The following is a 12,955-nucleotide window of genomic DNA, read 5'->3' as shown; positions in this document are numbered from 1 at the left end:
ATGGTGCCACAGGAAAACAATGTCACCACTGCTGCTTCCTTTCAAATTTTCTTGATAAACATGAATGTATAATAGCTCCTTGTTATACATTTTTGTCTAATAAAGAAGTTTAGGGCATTTTAACAAGTTTTGAATAATTCTGAAAATATGTGAATTAAAAAATAAAAAAAAAACATTCTCTGGTAGAAACCTGTACCTTTTACAAAGCCACAATGACAAGTCACAGTGTTGTCAAAATTCTAATATCAAAATTCTGTCTCTAAATTAACTTCATCAGGAAAGCCACTTCAATAAGGTTCTGCAGGGGCTGCAGAGCCCATTACTAGAAACTCAGGTAGAAAATCTCTATCAATATTCATCAAAAAACACTCCAGCATGTGCTAATTCCACAATAAAAATCTGTACAGAACACAAATAAATATGAAGTTACACCAGGGATTTTCACATTTTTTCAACTTCCGGTATTCTAATGAACAACTAAAGTAAGGCAGAAAATAAACTGGCTTAAATTTCAAAGATCATTGTTAGATTTCTTTAGAATATTTAATTGATATATACATATATGAATGTATTTTCCAATTTAATACTGAGAAATTCTTGACCGTCACTGATGATATGACTAAGGTACTTCTTGGAAACCTTAAGCCAATAATATCTAATCCTATAATTCAGAGTGAAAACAAAATTATGACACTGCTGTCCAAGATAAAGTGTGAAGGACAAATTACTATTCACTTAGCTAATAATTTTTCACTTATATCAGTTAAGTTAGGATGATAAACCACTATGACTAGAATATGAAGTGATTTTTACTGAAATTTTGCATAGTATTTATCATATTTCCCACAGTATGAAGGAGGAGGAGTTTGTGCTGCAGTTAACATAGTTGTGGGAAACACTGGATTTGACCAAGTTTGTGATAGGGCTTCTCAGAGAATCAATGTGTTAATTATTATTGTGAGTCTTCCACAGGGAGCTATATCACACAGCAATTTGACTTTTTATTTTGTCAGTAAGAATCTCTTAAGGTTAATATTCAAGAAGGATGAGGTAAGGAATACATATCTGGGCATTTCAGACAGCTTATGCCTTCTGCATTCTCTTTGTCCATCCACTTAACAAGTCAATTCAACCATTTATTGAATGTTAACTGCTAGACACTATGCTAACCCTTAGTGGGAAATAAAGAAAAACTAATAAGATGTTGTTTCTTCTCTCCAGGAATGCCCTATCAATACAATGACTACGATTCATAGATAAATACAACTTTTAATGTGCAACATTAACATAATAAAGATAAATTAAACCTAAGATCACATAGCTAGTGTTCTCTTGTACTCAAAGGGACTAAATAATGTCCATAATTATACTTTCAATCATTTATGGAAAGTCAAGCTTCTGAAGAAATATCTCTTCCAGTAATAATCTTTAAACACGTAATTAAACTCATCACTATTTAGATTCCATCTGAGATATATTAATTAGACTGCATATGAAAAAAAGAAGCTATAAAAGATGTGGCTTTGAGAGTTCATGCATCATGAGGTAAAAGCACAGACTTTCTTGTCATACTGAACTGGGTTTGAATTTTAACAGTGTGACTGGATAAACTATCTCTTCATCTACAAATTGGGAGAGTGAATAGCACCTACCTCCTAATAGTGCTGAGGTCATCAATTACAATTGCTGATATGTAAATGTGCTTAATAACTGCTAATAATTGTTTATATTCTTGACAATAAAATAGCCATAAATTTATTATATATTATATATCATTAATAATACAGTTTATTTGTATTGTGATTATTTTTTGATAGGCAATTTTCTCTTTCCTAAAATGTTGGCATAAATCATGTTAAATGTCATTCAAAAATACTATTAGTATGCACATTCATGTATAATATAAAAAGCAATTATATCAGAGCAGGGGGAACTCTCAGCTTATACTTTTATAGATGCTTACAAATAAATTTATAAAAATGATTTATTTTGTTTAAGGGAGATATGTTTATTGAGATACTCACAAATTTAAGGCTATTGTTAATATAGGTGTCATTGAGAGTTCATTTATTGAAAAAAATTACAAAATTTGAAATATTATTTTACACTTGACTGGTTCATCTAGGCCACTCTACTTAAATTTTAGCCTAAATGTGGTCTATATTAACATTTCTGGTTACTGATTTTTTTCAAGTTTCATGGGACACTAGTAATGTAAATTTTCATTGTGTGTGCAAATAAGGCATGGATCTCCAATTACATTTATTGATAATCAGTTTTTGCTGCACTCTCTGTGTATACCAAAAGTTCCATGGAGTACCTGAAAGTGTCCTATCAATCATTTTCACATTCTGTTTCCTTGTTTATTAAAGGTCCAAAAGGGCAAGAAAAAGTTACACAAAGCCATTTAGAAACTTAATTTCTGAATTATTGTGCCATATCAAATTGAGCATTTCATGAGAAAAAAATATATTTAATGCAGAAAATTTCATGATGTTATGTGTGCCTACTCTCTATACTGCCTATTTGATGGTTCTGAGGAAATACATCTGTCATAGCTTCATTAGTATTGCCAGCAATAAAAACACATGAGACAATTTATGAAAATGCAGCTAAGCTACTGATTTAATAATCCAGTACCCAAGGTCTCTCTTTCTTTTTCTTCTTTTTAAATTCTATTGATCATGGGACAGCACAGAAAAATATATGACCACATTTAAGCAGATTTCTGTTGCTGTTTTCAATCATTCTAACCAATCATTTTCCCATTAGTAACTGAGGTACAACTTCAAACTTGTTCATAAATTTGTTAATACTACATAATGAATTTTGGTTTTAAAATTAAAAGCAATTAGGCATTAGAAAGTCTTTGCTCTAATTTCTTGATGTCTAAAACTAGTAAAGTAGTCATTATTGATGTGCATAAAGGGAGACAGAAATAATGTGAAAATTAAGTCTCTTTTTAGAACTGTCTATTGCAATAGACTACCAGTTTTAGATGTATATATATAGCTGTTAATTAAGTGATATATTTACTTTCCTTTTCTCCAATGAGAGTGGTTTCTTAGTTGGATAAGTAAATAGATTTATTGGAGAGTATTTTAAGTTATATAAAAATATGTAAAAATGTACTGATGAAAGTAGAAGTCACCTTAAACCCCACTTTATGATATAAACAGTAACTTTTCCATGACTATATTTCATGTATCTCATTATACACACACACGCACACACACACACAGAACTTTACTTCAGTAAAGTTAGATTATACATTGTATTCTTTTCTTCTTCTCCATTCATGCATTCACCAATCTTAACAATCTTTTTTTTTACGTCTTTTTTTTTTCCTTCTGCTTTATAACAAAGTGAATCAGTCATACATATACATCTGTTCCCACATCCCTTCCCTCTTGTGTCTCCCTCCCTCCCACCCTCCCTATCCCACCCATACAGGTGGTCACAAAGCACCGAGCTGATCTCCCTGTGTTATGTGGCTGCTTCCCACTAGCTATCTACCTTAAGTTTGGTACTGTATATAAGTCCACGCCTCTCTTTCGCTTTCTCACAGCTTACCCTTCCCCCTCCCCATATCCTCAAGTCCATTCTCAAGTAGGTCTGTGTCTTTATTCCCGTTTTACCCCTAGGTTCTTCATGACATTTTTTTTTTTAAATTCCATATATATGTGTTAGCATACGGTATTTGTCTTTCTCTTTCTGACTTACTTCACTCTGTATGACAGACTCTAGGTCTATCCACCTCATTACAAATAGCTCAGTTTCATTTACTTTTATGGTTGAGTAATATTCCATTGTATATATGTGCCACATCTTCTTTATCCATTCATCCGATGATGGACACTTAGGTTGTTTCCATCTCTGGGCTATTGTGAATAGAGCTGCAATGAACATTTTGGTACATGTCTCTTTTTGAATTATGGTTTTCTCAGGGTATATGCCTAGTAATGGGATTGCTAGGTCATATGGTAGTTCTATTTTTACTTTTTTAAGGAACCTCCATACTGTTCTCCATAGTGGCTGTACCAATTCACATTCCCACCAGCAGTGCAAGAGTGTCCCCTTTTCTCCACACCCTCTCCAGCATTTATTGTTTCTAGATTTCTTGATGATGGCCATTCTGACTGGTGTGAGATGATATCTCATTGTAGTTTTGATTTGCATTCCCCTAATGATTAATGATGTTGAGCATTCTTTCATGTGTTTGTTGGCAGTCTGTATATCTTCTTTGGAGAAATGCCTATTTAAGTCTTCTGCCCATTTTTGGATTGGCTTGTTTGTTTTTTTGCTATTGAGCTGCATGAGCTGCTTATAAATTTTGGAGATTCATCCTTTGTCAGTTGCTTCATTTGCAAATATTTTCTCCCATTCTGGGGGTTGTCTTTTGGTCTTGTTTATGGTTTCCTTTGCTGTGCAAAAGCTTTGGAGTTTTATTAGGTCCCATTTGTTTATCTTTATTTTTATTTCCATTTCTCTAGGAGGTGGGTCCAAAAGGATCTTATTGTGATTTATGTCATAGAGTGTTCTGCCTTTGTTTTCCTCTAAGACTTTGATAGTTTCTGGCCTTACATTTAGGTCTTTAATCCATTTTGAGCTTATTTTTGTGTATGGTGTTAGGGAATGATCTAATCTCATACTTTTACATGTCCCTATCCAGTTTTCCCAGCACCACTTATTGAAGAGGCTATCCTTTCTCCACTGTACATTCCTGCCTCCTTTATCAAAGATAAGTTGACTATATGTGCGTGGGTTTATCTCTGGGCTTTCTATCCTATTCCATTGATCTATATTTCTGTTTTTGCACCAGTACCACACTGTCTTCATTACTGCAGCTTTGTAGTAAGTCTGAAGTCAGGGAGCCTGATTCCTCCAGCTCCGTTTTTCATTCTCAAGATTGTTTTGGCTATTCGGGGTCTTTTGTTTTTCCAAACAAATTTTGAAATTTTTTGTTCTAGTTCTGTGAAAAATGCCAGTGGTAGTTTGATAGGGATTGCATTGAATCTGTAGATTGCTTTGGGTAGTAGAGTCATTTTCACAATATTGATTCTTCCAATCCAGGAGCATGGTATATCTCTCCATCTGTTTGTATCATCTTTAATTTCTTTCATCAGTGTCATAATTTTCTGCATACAGGTCTTTTGTCTCCTTAGGTAGGTTTATTCCTAGATATTTTAGTCTTTTTGTTGCAATGGTAAATGGGAGTGTTTCCTTGATTTCACTTTCAGATTTTTCATCATTAGTGTACAGGAATGCCAGAGATTTTTGTGCATTAATTTTGTATCCTGCTACTTCACCAAATTCATTGATTAGCTCTAGTAGTTTGCTGGTAGCATCTTTAGGATTCTCTGTGTATAGTATCATGTCATCTGCAAACAGTGACAGCTTTACTTCTTCTTTTCCAATTTGGATTCCTTTTATTTCCTTTTCTTCTCTGATTGCTGTGGCTAAAACTTCCAAAACTAGGTTGAATAAGAGTGGTGAGAGTGGGCAGCCTTGTCTTGTTCCTGATATTAGTGGAAATGGTTTCATTTTTCGCCATTGAGGATGATGTTGGCTGTGTGTTTGTCATATATGGCCTTTATTATGTTGAGGAAAGTTCCCTCTATGCCTACTTTCTGCAGGGTTTTTATCATAAATGGGTGTTGAATTTTGTCGAAAGCTTTCTCTGCATCTATTGAGATGATCATATGGTTTTTCTTCTTCAATGTATTAATATGGTGTATCACATTGATTGATTTGCGTATATTGAAGAATCCTTGCATTCCTGGAATAAACCCCACTTGATCATGGTGTATGATCCTTTTAATGTGCTGTTGGATTCTGTTTGCTAGTATTTTGTTGAGGATTTTTGCATCCATGTTCATCAGTGATGTTGGCCTGTAGTTTTCTTTCTTTGTGACATCCTTGCCTGGTTTTGGTATCAAGGTGATGGTGGTCTCATAGAATGAGTTTGGGAGTGCTCCTCCCTCTGCTATATTTTGGAAGAGTTTGAGAAGGATAGGTGTTAGCTGTTCTCTAAATATTTGATAGAATTCACCTGTGAAGCCATCTGGTCCTGGGCTTTTGTTTGTTGGAAGATTTTTAATCACAGTTTCAATTTCAGTGCTTGTGATTGGTCTATTCATATTTTCAATTCTTCCTGATTCAGTCTTGGCAGTTTGTGCATTTCTAAGAATTTGTCCGTTTCTTCCAGGTTGTCCATTTTATTGGCATAGAGTTTCTTGTAGTAATCTCTCATGATCTTTTGTATTTCTGCAGTGTTAGTTGTTATTTCTCTTTTTTTCATTTCTAATTCTATTGATTTGAGTCTTCTCCCTTTTTTTCTTGATGAGCCTGGCTAATGGTTTATCAATTTTGTTTATCTTCTCAAAAAAACAGCTTGTATTTTGATTGATCTTTGCTATCGTTTCCTTCATTTCTTTTTCATTTATTTCTGATCTGATCTTTATGATTTCTTTCCATCTGTTCACTTTGGGGGTTTTTTGTTCTTCTTTCTCTAATTGCTTTAGGTGCAGGGTCAGGTTGTTTACTCGAGATGTTTCCTGTTTCTTAAGGTGGGATTGTATTGCTATAAACTTCCCCCTTAGAACTGCTTTTGCTGAGTCCCATAGGTTTTGGGTCATCGTTTCTCCATTGTCATTTGTTTCTAGGTATTTTTAAAATTCCTCTTTGATTTCTTCAGTGATCACTTCTTTATTGAGTAGTGTATTGCTTAGCCTCCATGTGTTTGTATTTTTTCCAGATCTTTTCCTGTAATTGATGTCTAGTCTCATAGCATTGTGGTCAGAAAAGATACTTGATACAATTTCAATTTTCTTAAATTTACCAAGGCTTGATTTGTGACCCAAGATAGGATCTATCCTGGAGAATGTTCCATGAGCACTTGAGAAAAATGTGTATTCTGTTGTTTTTGGATGGAATGTCCTATAAATATCAATTAAGTCCATTTTGTTTAAAGTATCATTTAAAGCTGTGTTTCCTTATTTATTTTCATTTTGGATGATCTGTCCATTGGTGAGATTAGGGTGTTAATGTCCCCTACTATGAGTGTGTTACTGTATATTTCCCCTTTTATGGCTGTTAGTATTTGCCTTATGTATTGAGGTGCTCCTATGTTGGGTGCATAAATATTTACAATTGTTATATTTTCTTCTTGGATCGATCCCTTTATCATTATGTAGTGTCCTTCTTTGTGTCTTCTAATAGTCTTTATTTTAAAGTCTATTTTGTCTGATACAAGAATTGCTACTCCAGCTTTCTTTTGGTTTCCATTTGCATGGAATATCTTTTTCCATCCCCTTACTTTCAACCTGTATGTGTCTCTAGGTCTGAAGTGGGTCTCTTGTAGACAGCATATATATGGGTCTTGTTTTTGTATCCATTCAGCCACTCTGTGTCTTTTGGTGGGAGCATTTAGTCCATTTACATTTAAGGTAATTATTGATATGTATGTTCCTTTTCACATTTCCTTAATTGTTTTGGGTGGTTATTGTAGGTATATTCCTTCTGTTGTGATTCTTGCCCAGAGAAGTTCCTTTAGCATTTGTTGTAAAGCTGGTTTGGTGGTGCTGAACTCTCTTAGCTTTTGCTTGTCTGTAAAGTTTTTAATTTCTCCATCAAATCTGAATGAGATCCTTTCTGGGTAGAGTAATCTTGGATGCAGGTTTTTCTCCCTCATCACTTTAATTATGTCCTGCCACTCCCTTCTGGCTTATAGAGTTTCTGCTGAGAGATCAGCTGTTAACCTGATGGGGATTCCCTTGTGTGTTATTTGTTGTTTTGCCCTTGCTGCTTTTAATATGATTTCTTTGTGTTTAATTTTTGACAGTTTGATTAATATGTGTCTTGGAATATTCCTCCTTGGATTTATTCTGTATGGGACTCTCTGTGCCTCCTGGACTTGATTAACTATTTCCTTTCCTATATTAGGGAAATTTTCAACTATAATCTCTTCAAATATTTTCTCAGTTCCTTTCTTTTTCTCTTCTTCTTCTGGAACCCCTACAATTCGAATGTTGTTGCGTTTAATGTTGACCCAGAGGTCTCTGAGACTGTCCTCTGTTCTTTTCATTCTTTTTTCTTTACTTTGCTCTGCAGCAGTTATTTCCACTATTTTATCTTCCACCTCACTTATCCATTCTTCTGCCTCACTTATTCTGCTATTGATCCCATCTAGAGTATTTTTCATTTCATTTATTGTGTTTTTAATCGATGCTTGATTCATCTTTATTTCTTCTATGTCCTTGTTAACTGTTACTTGCATTTTGTCTATTCTATTTCCAAGATTTTCGATCTTGGAAATAGAATCTTGGATCATCTTTACTATCATTATTCTGAATTCTTTTTCAGGTAGACTGCCTATTACCTCTTCATTTGTTAGGTCTGGTAGGTTTTTATCTTGATCCTTCATCTGCTGTGTGTTTTTCTGTCTTCTTATTTTCTTATCTTACTATGTTTGGGGTCTCCTTTTTTCAGGCTGCAGGTTATTAGTTCCCATTGTTTTTGGTGTCTGTCCCCAGTGGCTAAGGTTGTTTCTGTAGGTTGTGTAGGCTTCCAGGTGGGGGGGACTAGTGCCTGTGTTCTGTTGGTTGAGTCTTGATCTTGTCTTTCTGGTGGACAGGTCCACGTCTGGTGGTTTGTTTTGGGGTACCTGTGGCCTTATTATGTTTTTAGGCAGCCTCTCTGCTAATGGGTGGGGTTGTGTTCCTGTCTTGCTAGTTGCTTGGCATAGGGTGACCCGTACTCTAGCTTTCTGGTTGTTGACTGAAGCTGGGTGCTGGTGTTGAGATGGAGATCTCTGGGAGATTTTTGCTGCTTGATATTATGTGGAGCTGGGAGGTCTCTTGTGGACCCATGTCCTGAAGTTGGCTCTCCCACTTCAGAGGAACAGCACTGACTCCTGGCTGCAGCACCAAGAGCCTTTCATCTACCTGGCTCAGAATAAAAGGGAGAAAACTTAGAAAGAAAGAATTAGTAGAAGAAAGAAAGAGAGAGAGAAAGAAAGGAAGAAGGAAAGGAAGGAAGCAAGGAAGGACGAAAGAAAGAAAGAATGGAGTGAGGGAGTGAGGAAGCATGGAAAGAAAGAAAGAAAGAATGGAGGGAGGGAGGAAGGAAAGAAATAGAAAAAGTGAAAGGAAGAAAGGAGCGAGGGAGGGAGAAAGGAAAGAAAGAAAGAAAGAAAGAAAGAAAGAAAGAAAGAAAGAAAGAAAGACTGGAGGGATGGAGGGAGGGAGGAAGGAAAGAAAGAAAGAAAGAAAGAAAGGGGTGGAGGGAGGGAAGCAGGAAGGGAAGATAGGAAAAAAAGAAAGAGAGAAGATAAAGTAAAATAGAATAAAGTATAAAGTATAGTAGCATTATTAAAAATAAAAAAATAATTTTTGAAAAAAAAACAAACAAAACCAAACAAAACAAAATGGATGGATAGAACTTTGGGTCCTATGGTGGAAGCAAAGCTATACAGAGAGAATCTCACACAGAAGCATACACATACACATTCACAAAAAGAAAACAGGTGGAAAAAATCAAAAATCTTGCTGTCAAAGTCCACTTCCTCAATTTGTGATAATTCTTTGTAAAAAGAGGAAGAAGGGAAAAAGTCTGAAATCTTGCTCTCAAAGTTCACCTCCTTAATTTGGGATAATTCATTGTAAAAAGAGGAAAAGGGGAAAAATCTTAAATCTTGTCCTCAAAGTCCACCTCCTCAATTTGGGATGATTCGTTGTCCATTCATGCACTCCACAGACGCAGGGCACATCAAGCGGACCGTGGAGCTTTAATCCGCTGTCTCCGAGGCTGCACAGAGAGATTTCCCTGTCTCTTCTCTGCTCTCACAGCTCCTGGGTCTCAGCCTTGGACCTGGCTCCGCCTCTGTGCTCAGGTCGCCGGAGGGCGTCCGTTCTTCACTCAGACAGGACAGGTTTAAAGGAGCTGCTGATTCGGAGGCTCTGGCTCACTCAGGCCGAGGGGAGGGAGGCGCACGCAGTGTGGAGTGGACCTGCAGCAGCAGAGGCCGGCGTGACATTGCACCAGCCCGAGGCTCTCCGTGAGCTTTCCCGGGGAAACTGTCCCTGGGTCCCGGGACCCCGGCAGTGGTGGGGTGCACAGGCTCCCCAGAAGGGGTCATGGACAGTGACCTGCACTCACACACAGGGCTTGTGGCGGTGGCAGCAGCAGCCCCAGCATCCCACGCCCGTCTTCGTGGTCCACGCCTTCAGCCACGGCTCGCGCCCGTCTCTGGAGCTTCTTTAAGCAGAACTCTTAATTCCCTCTCCTCATGCACTTTTGGGGTGTCTGAAGTCTTCTGTCAGCATTCAGTAGGTGTTCTGTAGGAGTTGTTCCACGTGTAGATGAATTTCTGATGTATCTGTGGAGAGGAAGGTGATCTCCACGTCTTACTCTTCCTCCATCTTTCTCCGCACTCCCCCAGTCTTAACAATCTTAACCAGTATACCAGATATATTCTATTCTTTCATTGTATGCAATGGCATTCATCACACTCATAATCATAAATAAATGCATTCACATGTGAAAGAGAATTAGAAATTATTATTGCTTGTTTAAGAAAAATTGAGTAATATTACACACCTTCCTTATTCTAATCTTATATTTTGCAACTGCCCCAAGTCAACTTATAGTTCATGGCTGCCTACCAGTTTATATGGTAATATATCAACAGGTGATTCAGACATTTTGTATTGGTGAATTCCCACTTTCCTTTTCTTTTTCTTTCAAATATTTAAAAAAAAAATTCCCACTTTCCTTCTTCTTTCAAATATTTTTTAAAAATACCTTTTGTTTAACATCTTAGATTATGGAATTATTTGTTTTGCAATAATTAAATAAACAAAGAAGATAGAATTGGCTATTTATCTTCAACAAAATAAAATTGGATCCTGTATCTCAAAATAAATCCCATATTGATTTAAAACTTTAAATGTAAAATTACATATACATATATAAAAGAAGATTGGGGAGACTTTTAAAAATATGTTTTAAAATACCCTGAAATAATGCAAAGAGAGACATAAATTACTGTATAAAAATAATCACACATTTTTGTCATAAAATATCATCTTTGTTACTAAATTAAACTTTGTTATTAATATGACTAGTGTTGGTAACTGTGTATGTGTGTGTGTGTGTGTGTGTGTGTGTGTGCTGTGCTAAGAGGGTACTTATAGCTATAAATGTTTACATTAAAAAATAAGAAAGAACTCAAATCAACAACCTAACTTTACAAATTAAGGAACTAACAAAAGAAGAATAAATTAAACCCAAATCTAGCAGAAAAAAAGAAAATAAATATTAAAGCAGAAATAAACTAAATAGAGAATAGAGATAGCATAAATTTCAAAAAAAATATTGCATCTTCAAAAATAACAAGAACATTAACAAATCTTAAGCTAGATGGATGAAGAAAAATGAGAAGAGGCTCAAATTACTAAAATCAGAAATAAAAATGGTAACATTACTACTGATTTCACAGAAATAAAATAAGAGAGCACTATGAAAAAATTGTACACCAACAAACAAAATAACCTAGGTGAAGTAGACAAATTCTTAAAAACACAAAACCTGCTAGGACTGAATTATGAAGAAACATAAAAATCTGAATAAATCTGTAACAAGTAAGGAGATTTAATCAGCAATCAAAAGTCTTTTGACAATGAAAAGCCCTGGACCTGATGTCTTCAGTGGTGAATTCTGTCCAATATTTAAATAAGAACTAACATCAATACTTTTCAAATTTTTCCAAAAAATTAAAGCACAAACTCAAAACTCATTATATGAGGTCAGCATATCCTGATACCAAAGCCAAAAAGAGACTCTACAAGAAAAGAAGCTACAGACCGATATCCTATACAAACATTGATGGAAAATCTTCGACAAAATAGTATTGAATTCAAGATCATATTAAAAGGATCACATATTATGACAAAGTGGGTTTTATCACTGGGATGGAGGGATGGTTCAATGTGTAAATCAATAAATGTGATATACTACATTACAAAATAAAGGATGAAATTATATGACCATCAAAAAGTGCAGAAAAAGCATTTGACAAAATACAGCATCCTTTCATAATAAGCACCCTCAACAGATTGGGTATAGAAAAAACATACCTTAACATAATAAAGGACATATATGACAAATCCACAGCCAACATTATAGTTAATGGTGAAAGATTGAAAGCTTTTCCTCTGAGACCAGGAATAAGATAAGGATGCTCACTCTCACCACTCCCTTTCAATATAGTACTGGAAGTCCTAGGTTGAGCAATTAGGCAAGACAAGGAAATAAAAGGCATCCAAATTGGTAAGAAAGAACTAAAATGGTCATTCACAGGTGATATGATCTTATATATAGAAAATCCCAAAGACTCAACCAAAAAACTGGTGGAACTAATCTGGATATAAAAACAGTATACAGAAATCAGTTGCATTTCTAAACATTAACAATGAAACATCTGAAAAAGAAATAAAGAAAACTGTCACATTCACAATAGCATTAAAAACAATAAAATACCTAGAGATTAATTTAAGAAAGTGAAATATCTATACAACAAAAGCTATAAGACTTGTTGAAAAAAATTGAAGACACAAACAAATGGAAAGACACTTTGTGTTCATGATAAGAAGAATTAATATTGTTAAAATGTCCATACTACTCAAAGTCATCTCTATATTCAACTCAATTTCTATCAAAATTACTATGGCATTTTCCACAGAAATAGAAAAAAGAATCCTAAAATTTTTACAGAACCACAAGAGAAGCTAAATAGCCAAAGAAATGATAAGAAAGAAGAAAAAAGTCAGAGGCATCACACTTTGTGATTACAAACTGTATTACAAAGTTATAGTTATTAATACAGTGTGATACTGGCATAAAATAGACCCATAGACCAATGAAGCAAAAAGAGTCTAGAATGAAACTCCCATAC

Source organism: Mesoplodon mirus (assembly GCF_964341445.2).
Source record: "Mesoplodon mirus genome assembly, chromosome: 2".
Taxonomy (NCBI): Eukaryota; Metazoa; Chordata; class Mammalia; order Artiodactyla; family Ziphiidae; genus Mesoplodon; species Mesoplodon mirus.
The sequence above is the reverse complement of the archived record's forward strand: the minus strand, read 5'-3'. Positions refer to the sequence as shown.